The sequence below is a fragment of the Corylus avellana genome, chromosome 8 (assembly GCF_965113065.1).
Source record: "Corylus avellana chromosome 8, dhCorAvel1.hap1.2, whole genome shotgun sequence".
NCBI classification, from domain to species: domain Eukaryota; kingdom Viridiplantae; phylum Streptophyta; class Magnoliopsida; order Fagales; family Betulaceae; genus Corylus; species Corylus avellana.
The window spans coordinates 18628714-18639252 of NC_142497.1; the positions used below are offsets into that span (position 1 = coordinate 18628714).

At 32.5% G+C, this 10539-nt stretch overlaps 1 pseudogene across 1 annotated transcript; it reads right to left on the minus strand.

Annotated features, from left to right (window-relative positions):
- Positions 1–1941: 1941 nt before the first annotated feature.
- On the minus strand, positions 1942–9436 carry LOC132164299 (uncharacterized; annotated as a pseudogene). Its single transcript, XR_015912934.1, has 13 exons — positions 9416–9436; positions 9038–9123; positions 7897–8266; positions 7707–7789; positions 6997–7369; positions 6457–6548; positions 5732–6108; positions 5208–5299; positions 4495–4867; positions 4170–4261; positions 3430–3808; positions 2940–3031; positions 1942–2591 (listed from the first exon to the last, which is right to left on the minus strand). The product of XR_015912934.1 is annotated as an uncharacterized LOC132164299 (transcript).
- Between the last annotated feature and the right edge of the window lie 1103 nt (positions 9437–10539).

The window sequence follows — 10539 nt, forward strand, 5'->3', positions numbered from 1 at the left end:
TTTTTCTCAAATAAAAAACATAAACATGGAAGGTTAAGAAGAAAAATTACTTTAGGTTACAGTTGAAGAGTGGAGAGAGAAAAAAAATCGAAGAGAGAGAGACAAAAAAAAAAAAAAGTCAGAAAAAAAAATGAGGACAGAGAAAAAAAAAAAAAACATATAAACGTTATTGTTGGTAAATATTAATTCCTCAATATAATTTTCTTTGTATTTATTGTATAAATTGATTTTTATTTATTTGTTTCCTTATTTGATTTGAACATTAATCATAGTTGATATATTAAGGAATTTATATATTGTATATATTTAAACCGGTGGACCCATTTAAAATAGTGACAAGTGTCTATAAATATTTAAAACACATATTAAATTCTTAAAGTCATTAATAGCAGTTTACTAACTTAGACTAACATTTTAAATGTTTATAAATACTTGATATTATTTTAAATGGGTTGGAGGATATTTCCTCCAGACTGGTTTGGAGGAAATTTCTGTCCATTACAAAAAGGACACTTGTCGCAATTCTATACTACCTCTAAAAAGTAATTAAGCTATTATATAAAACTAGCACATAACCTGTACTATGCGCGGGATTCTTCATTATAATTTAATTTCAAAATTTTAAATGCATTCCATCTTACTTTTCATTATAAGTTAAAATATGTGTGTGCAAAAATCTATCACGTCTCTTTTAATGAAAATACATACTAAATGTTATACACCAATATATTACTAAACATGTACTTTTTATTTTTTGAAGTGTACCAAACATGTACTTAATGAAAAGTATAAAAGCAAAAAAAAAATAGCAAGAAGAAAACTTGAATTCTGATTATCAAAATATTAATAGAAAATTAGTAGGAAACTCTGATATTGTTGATGTGATACTTATTATATTTCACAAATAAAATCCATAAAGTTCTAATCATTTCAGAAAAATACAGAGTAAAATAAACAAAATCTTACAAAGAATATATATCATTCATTCTTTTTTGAAATAGTCATCATTGCTTTCTCATTAAAACAAATCAACCGATCAATGGAACGATATGCTCCATTGATTTTTAGGTTATTATTGTTGAAGAGTGGAGAGAGATAAAAAAAAACAAAGTTAATTCTTGAAGTTGTAGTTTTTTTCAAATAAAAAACATACACATGGAAGATTAAGAAGAAGAATTATTTTAGGTTGATTTTTTAGGTTGTTATATTTGAAGAGTTGAAAAAGAGATGTGGGAAGAGAGAGAGAAAAAAAATTAAATCGGTGAGAGAGAGAGAAAAATCCGAAATAATTGGGAGATCTTTATTTTGTAGACCTTATTATTTTGTAAATAATCTATTATTAATCAAATTGTTTTTCAATGGTTTATTATTTAGAAAAAAAAAATAAAAAATTCTTATTTTATAAATTATCTATTATTACATGCACAACGTATATGTAGAAAAAAAAAAAAAAAATCTTCTTCTCTAACCTTTTCTAAATTTGAATTAAAAATATTAAAGTGACTAAAAGTATTAATACATAATAATTTGATTTGTATTATTTGTTTCCTTATTTGATTTGGACATTAATAATACTTAATATTGTGCCTTAAATGTTTGAATTTAATGAAATCACATATAAGGAAAATTATTGAAATATAATTAAATGCCTTTAATTAACATAATTTAATGGTCGGTTCACTATTAAAAACCAGTTCACTATTAAAAAATCGGTTAAAAAATTATGCCTTAAAAAACTGATTTATCCTTAAAAAAAAATGGTTCACGCCACATGTCGCAATATTAAGGTATTTCTGAAAGTAATTCGGCTTTTATATATATATATATATATATATATATATGATAAAATATAAAAAATATAAAAAAATTGGGCTTGAGGTCAAGAAGACCTAAACTCACAACACACAACACAAGATTGATTTATATTAATTATTCTCTGCCCATACTTTATTCCAATACCACACTTAAATAGAGTTTACAACGTACACTCACTTAGAATTTGATTAGGACTTATAGTCCCATTAGGATTAGGACTTATAGTCCAACTTGGACTTCGACTCTTACATAAATAGGATTAAGACTTATAGTCTCACTTGTACAAGGACTGTGACTCTTACACAAAGATAAAGACCAACACAATACTGCTCCCAGTAATCTGAGAGAGGTAGGCAGAGATAGAAAAACTCATACTAGCTTGTTTTGTGGATTATTCTAGAACCTGGTACTTGGGTCGAATAGCAATGCCTTTGATCACAAGTCCTTTCTTCCAATGATCATCACTATGTTCGTAAATTGCAAATTCAATATTTCCGGTCCTTTCTGGTGATGCTACAAGCTCGCCTATTGGGATCTCTATCCATTCCCCCCTTGGCTTTCCCCCCAAATTTTCTTTTCGTTCTTGTTTCTTTCCATCGGGTAGAATAAGTATGACATTCACTGGAACTTCCCATCCTGAAGCTTGTTCTTCCAACTTTAGCACAAATGCTACTTCATATGTAGTTATGGCCCGTGATAGCCCTGTTATGTCAAATTTTCCACGCACATCTAGCCAACAAACTTCTATTAATTCAGCGACATCAACGGCTGTATTACTGCAACATCAGACCTTATAACAGTTAGCAAGTAAACGGTGAAAGACATATGAGTAATTCTATTTTTACTCTTAATTTTTTCTCTATTTTGGGATTGACATGAAATGATTTACTAATATAAAAATGATTTTAGTCCAGATTTATGTAAATATTTTCCTATTTAATAGAGCAAGCGACACAATGACATTTTTTTCTCGATGTTAAATGGTATATTGGTCAACAAAATCAATTCAAGTGGTGCTCTGCGTTTGACTTGGAGACTGGGTTAGTATAATATATTGCAACGAAGAATCTTATAGAGATTGGAAGAAATATAACAAGCATGCATGAGAGCTTAGCGCTAGGTACCTGCTTGTTTCTTCGATCTTTGACCAGCGCCAATAACGATTGTTTTCAGCCCAAGTGATTGACAAATTTTTTGCAATCACGAACCAATAATTCTGTAATAACAACAAAAAGTAAGATGATGGACTCCAACTATATATGCCCCCCACCCCCTAAAAAAAACATATATACAAATAACAAATGAAAAATAAAATAAAACGAGGCAAAGCCAAGAAATTGATAATGGTTTTACTTTTATGGATTGAAAGTTGAAAACCTAATAATGCAAAGTTTTAGAAGAGAATAGGTAATATTTAAAAAAATAATAATAAAAAAAGAAAAGAGCAAAAATAGATATACTGAAAATGTGGACAAGTTTGCATGCGCAAGAGAGAATTGGTGCTCTCTTCGTTCATGGGAATAGAAATTAATTTTGCGTCATCCTTTTCTCAATCATAGTAAGAGAAAAACCTCTCCCAACACATTTAAATTTTGTGGTGGATTATTCTAGAACCTGGTACTTTGGCCGAATTGAAATGCCTTTGATGACAAGCCCTTTCTTCCAGCGATCGTCACTATGTTCGTAAATTGCAAATTCTATCTCTCCGGTCTTTCCTGGTGATGTGGTAAACTCGCCTGCTAGGATCTCTATCCAGTCCCCTTTCGGCTTTCCTTCCAAATTTTCTTTTCGTTCTTGTTTTTTTCCATCTGGCAGGATAAGTGTGACATTCACTGGAACTTCCCATCCAGAAGCATGTTCTTCCAACTTTATCACAAAAGCTATTTCATATGTAGTACTGGCTCGTGATAGCTTTGTTATCTCAAATTTTCCACGCACGTCTAGCCAGCAAACTTCGATTAGTTGAGCGACGTCAAAGCCTGTATTTGTGTAGCTGCAACATGAGACCTTATAACAGTTAGTAATTGAACAATAAAGGACGTATGATTAATTCCATCTTTGCTCTTTATTTTGTTTCCTCTATATTGGGTTTGATATGAAATTATTAAAAAAAAAAAAAAAAAATTCAAAGTGGTTTTGGTCCAGATCTATGTTAATATTTTCCACTAATAGAGCAATCGAACCATATATTCACATTGTTTTCTTTAGGTTAAGTATTATATTGGTCAACAACATCAATTCAAGTGGTGTTCTGCATTTTGCTTGGAGACTGGGTTTGGTATATTCTATTGCAAGGAAGAATTTTATAGAGAGCGGAAGAAATATAAAAAGGACTAGAGCTTAGCACTAGGTACCTGCTTGTTTCTTCAATCTTTGACCAGCGCCAATAATGATTGTTTTCTGCCCAAGCGATTGACAGATTTTTTGCAACCACAAACCAATCATTCTGTAATAATAATAATAATAATAAGTAAACATTTTTTGAATTGAAATTAAGATGAAAATGAAATCATGCAAAGTTTTAGAAGAAAATAGGTAATACGTACGTTAAAGAGAAAAGAAAAATAAACAAAAGAAAATAGGTAATACAAATGAATTTTTCGTCATGCTTTTTCACATTCATAGCCAAAGGAAAAATCTCCCAACACATTTGAATTTTGATGTGGATTATTCGAGAACCTGAAACTTTGGCCGAATTGCAATGCCTTTGATGACAAGCCCTTTTTTCCAGCGATCGTCACCATGTTCGTAAATTGCAAATTCTATCTCTCCGGTCCTTTCTGGTGATGCTACGAACTCGCCTACTGGGATTTCTATCCATTCCCCTTTCGGCTTTCCCTCCAAGTTTTCTTTTCGTTCTTGTTTGTTTCCATCTGGTAGGGTAAGTGTGACATTCACTGGAACTTTCCATTGAGAAACTTGTTCTTCCAACTTTATCACAAATGCTACTTCATATGTAGTTCTGGCTCGTGATAGCTTTGTTATCTCAAATTTTCCACGCACGTCTAGCCAACAAACTTCGATTAATTCAGCGACATCAGTGACTGTATTACTGCAGCATCAGACCTTATAAGAGTTAGCAATTGAACGGTAAAAGAGTTATTATGATCAATTCATCTTTGCTCTTTATGTTTTCCTCTATATTGGGATTGACATGAAATTATTTACTAAAATGAAAGTGGTTTTAGTCCAGATCTATGTTGATATTTTCCTCTTCAAAAGAGCAATTGACACAATCATATTGGTTTCCGATGTAAAACAGCATATTTGTCAACAACATCAATTCAAGTGGTGTTATGCGTTTAGGTTGGAGACTGGGTTAGTATATTATATTGCAATTAAGGAAGAACGTTAGACAAATATAGCATGGACTAGAGCTTAGAGGTACGTACCAGCTTGTTTCTTCAATCTTTGACCAGCGCCAATAACGATTGTTTTCAGCCCATGCGATTGATAGATTTTTTGCAACCACAAACCAATCATTCTGTAATAATAATAATAATAAGTAAGATGACGGACCCCAAAAATGGCGTCCACCCAAAAAATAATAAACAAAAGAAAGAACAAATGAAAAATAAAATAAACAAGCCAAAACCAAGAAGTTGATGCTGGTTTTACTTGATGAGATTTTCCGAAACTGAAGTAAACATTTGATGAATTGAAAGTTGAAAACCTAATAATGCAATGTTTTAGAAGAAAATAGGGAATATCTTAAAAAGAAAAAGAATAAGAAACAAAAGAAAGACCAAAAATGGCTATACTGAAAATGTGGACAAGTTTGTGAGAGAATTGTGCTCTCTGCTTACTTGAAAATACAAATTAATTTTGCATTATGATTTTTGACATTCATAGTAAGAAGGAAAAAAAAAAAAAAAATGTCTCCAAACACATTTTAATTTTTTTGTTAATCCAGAACCTGGTACTTGGGTCGAATTGCAATGCCTTTGATGACAAGCCCTCTCTTCCAAAGATCATCACCATGTTCGTAAATTGCAAATTCTATCTCTCCGGTCCTTTTTGGTGATGCTACAAACTCACCCACTGGGATCTCTATCCACTCCCCTTTTGGCTTTCCCACCAAATTTTCTTTTCGTTCTTGTTTGTTTCCATGTGGTTGGATAAGTGTGACATTCACTGGAACTTCCCATGCATCCAGAAGCTTGTTCTTTCAACTTTACCACAAATGCTACTTCATATGTAGTTTTGGCCAGTGATGGCTTTGTTATCTCAAATTTTCCACGCACGTCTAGCCAACAAACTTCTATTAGTTCCGCGACATCAATGGCTGTTTCACTGCAGCATCAGACCTTATAAGAGTTAGCAATCGAACGGTGTAAAAAGAAATTGAGTAATTCTATTTTTGCTCTCTATTTTTCCTCTATATTGGGATTGACATGAAATTATTTACTAATACCAAACTGCTTTTTGTCCAAATCTATATGAGCATTTTCCTCTTTATTTGAGAAAAATACCTAATCGGATTGGTTTCTCAAGGTTAAACAGTATATTGGTCAACATAACCAATCCTAGTGGCTTTCTGCGTTTAGCTGGGAGACTAGGTTAGTATATTTTGTTACAACAAAAAAAGTTATCGAGTGCGACATAAATATAACAAGGACTGAGCTTAGCGCTAGCTAGTACCTGTTGGTTTCTTCAATCTTTGACCAGCGCCAATAACGATTGTTTTCAACCCAAGCAATTGATAGATTTTTTGCGTCCACGAACTGATCATTCTGTAATAATAATAACAAGGAAGTTGATGAACCCCAACTATGGACACCCTCCCTCCCCCCTCCAAAAAAAAAAAAAAAAAAAAAAAAGGAAAAGAGCATAAATTAAACAAACCGAAACCACGATGTTGATGATGCTGGTTTTACTTTTATCTATATAACTTGATGAGATTTTTCTAAGATGAAGTAAACATTTGATGAATTGAAAGACGAAAACCAAATAATGCAAAGTTTTAGTAGAGAATTGGTAATATGTTAAAAAGAATAAGAAATGAAAGAAAAAGGAAAAAAAGTTTTACTGAAAATGTTAACAAGTTTGTGCATGCACGAGAGAATTGTGCTCTCATCTTACGTGAGAATTCAAATTAATTTTGCGTTATGATTTTCACATCCTAGTAAGAGAAAAACATCTCCCAACACATTTGAATTATCTTGTAGATTATTCTAGAACCTGGTACTTGGGTCGAATCGCAATGCCTTTGATCGCAAGCCCTTTCTTCCAATGATCATCACCATGTTCGTAAATTGCAAATTCTATCTCTCCGGTCCTTTCTGGTGATGCTACAAATTCACCTACTTGGATCTCTATCCATTCCCCTCTCGGCTTTCCCACCAAATTTTCTCTTCGCTTTTGTTTGTTTCCATCTGGTAGGATAAGTGTGAGATTCACCGGAACTTCCCATCCAGAAGCTTGTTCTTCCAACTTTATCACAAATGCTACTTCATATGTATTTATGTCTGGTGATGGCTTTGTTATCTCAAATTTTCCACGCACGTCTAGCCAACACACTTCTATTAATTCAGCGACATCAATGGCTGTATTACTGCAACATCAGACCTTATAACAGTTAGCAATTAATGAGTGAAAGCAATATAAGTAATTCTATCTTTGTCATTTAATTTTTCATTTATAATAGGATGACATGAAGTTCTTTCCTAATTTCAAAGTGGGTTTAGTGTAGGTCTATGTTAATAGTTACCTCTTTAAAAGAGCAATTGACACAATCATATTGGTTTCTCGATGTTAGTCGTTAGACAATATATTTGTCAACAACGTCAAATCAAGTGGTTTTCTGAGTTTAGCTTGGAGACTGGCTGGGTTAGTATAATCTATTGCAACGAAGACTGTTATATCAAGAACTAGAGTTTAACGCTAGGTACCTGCTTGTTTCTGACCAGCGCCAATAACTATTGTTTTCAGCCCAAGCTATTGATAGTTTTTTTGCATTCACGAACCAATCATTCTGTAATAATAATAATAATAATAATAATAATTATAGAGGAAGATGATGCAGGAAAAAAAAAAAAAAATCTCCCAACACTTTTGAATTTTTGTGGATTATTATAGAACCTGGTACTTGGGCCGAATTGCAATGCCTTTGATGACAAGCCCTCCCTTCCAGCGATCATCACCATGTTCGTAAATTGCAAATTCTATCTCGCCAGTCCTTTCTGGTGATGCTACAAAGTCGCCTGCTGGGATCTCTATCCACTCCCCTTTCAGCTTTTCCTCCAAATTTTCTTTTCGCTCTTGTTTGCTTCCATCTGGTAGGATAAGTGTAAAATTCACAGGAACTTCCCATCGGGAAGCTTGTTCCAACTTTATCACAAACACCACTTCATACGTAGTTTTGGCCAGTGATAGCTTTGTTATCTCAAATTTTCCACGCACGTCTAGCCAACAAACTTTTATTAGTTCAGCGACATCAAGACCTGTATTACTGCAGTAGACGTTATAACAGTTAGCAGTTGAACGGTGAAATTTATATAAGTAATTCTATCTTTGCTTTCTATTTTGGGAAAAATAGATTTTGCCCCCTAAATATCCACTCATTTGCACTTTGACCTTCAATGTTTAAAAAGTGACACTTGACTTCTCAAACTTCTAAATTGTTACAATTCGACCGTTCTGACTTTTGTTTCCCCAAAATACCTTCATCCCAAGTTTAAAAAAATAATAATAATAAATAAATAATTAAAATTAAAAAAAAATTAAATTAAATTAAGTGGTGGCCGGCCACCCCTGTTGGGCCTAAGGGTGGCTTCGGCCACCCCAGACCGGACACCTCTTAATTTTAAAATTTTTTTTCAAAAAACTTGGGATGAGAGCATTTTGGAAAAAAAAAAAAAAAAAAAAAGTCAGAATGATCGAATTGCAACAATTTGAAAGTTTAGGGGAGTCAAGTGTTATTTTTTAAACATTGGAGGTCAAAGTGCAAATGAGTGGATAATTCATGAGGTAAAATGAAATTATTTACCAATATCAAAGTGGTTTTAGTCCAAATATATGTTATATTTTCCTCCTTAATTAATAAAGCGAACGATGCAATCATATTGCTTAATTTCTCGAGGTTAAACATGTTTAACCTCAATTAATGCAAGTGGTTCTCTGAGTTTAGCTTGGAGACTGGGTTAGTTTATTTTGTTGCAATAAAAAATGGTATAGAGAGTGAAAGAAATATAAGGACTAGATCTAATTAAGCACTAGGTACCTGCTTGTTTCTTCAATCCTTGACCACCGCCAATAACTGTTGTTTTCAACCCAAGCAATTGATAGTTGTTTTGCACCCACGAACTTCTGTAACAATAATAACAAAGAAGATGATGGACCCTAATTATGGAACCAAAAAAACAACTAAATAAATAAAGAACAAACGAAAGAAAAAATAAAACAAGCCAAAACGAGGAAGTTGATGAAATTTTCCTAAAATGAAGTAACATTTTGATGAATTGAAAGATAAAAAACTAATAATGAAAGTTTTAGAAGAAAATAGTTAATAAGTTAAAAAGAAAAAGCAGAAACAAAAGAAAGACCAAAAATAGCTATAGTACTCCTTTATCTTTTCGTTTAAGAGTACTCATTTGCAGACCTGATCATTCATCATGTCCATGGAGGAGTACTGTTCATGTTCTTAATTGGCATGCAGCATTGCTTTTATAGCAAGTCAGGGTCAAAATAGTCATTTGGGTTTCTGATTTTAACAAGTATAGATTTCAGTTTTCTTTAATAAGTTAATAAATGATCCTTTTTATTGTCATTTATAGTTGACTGCTTTGTTCGTTTAACAACTAGAGAAAGTTGGTAGTGGTAATCATACGGCTGAAAATTATTAAGAAGTTGGTACGGGAAAAAATGGAATAATTAATGGAAGTGAGGATATAAATGAATTAGTCAAAATTTAAACTCATAACTTTCGGCTTTGATATCATGTTAAATTATTATTTGTCTTAAAAATTTAAATTTAATTATAAATAGAGACCGTTAATTTAATTATTTAATCAATATTTTAATACTTTAAAGAGACGGGATTAGAGGACACAATTAAAGATCTGCACCAAGTTAAAGTGAAAACACTAAAAACAATTTATTGCAGGTGATTTTTTATGATTATTTTTTTTACATATAATTAACGGAATAGAACTTAAGGAAGCTAACGCTATGACAGAATTTAAAAGTTTCTCTTGTGATCAACTACAAGAATTTAAAGTAATGTAATCATTGATGTCAGTCACTGATGTAATCACTTATGTCACTGATGAAATAGGTCTTCTAGAAATTATATGAACCTGGCCGTTAATATGACAAGATTGATTAATCACTGATGTTGACATCAGTCTAATTTAACGCAAGTCTTTTCTTCTCCTGCAAACCACTTAATTTCGAGAATATCTGTAATTCGGTTGATGCAAAAAAACCCTCATTTGTTGCCGACCAATAAATATAAGACACCTAGCATGGAACAAGTTAAGAAAATAAAATCAAAACACTTGATTATATCAGGTTTAATTAAAAAACAAATAAAATTTAAATTAAAAAACCAAAACACCGAATATCTACAATTCGGTGGATCAAGCACCCCATAGGAGGTGGCCGATCCACCCCAGTTGAGGCAAAGGGTGGCCGAAGCCACCCCTTGGGGTGGATCGGCCACCCCCCTCCTTCCCTCTTCTTCTTTCTCTCCAATTCCAACCCAACCCAACCCAAATCAAACCA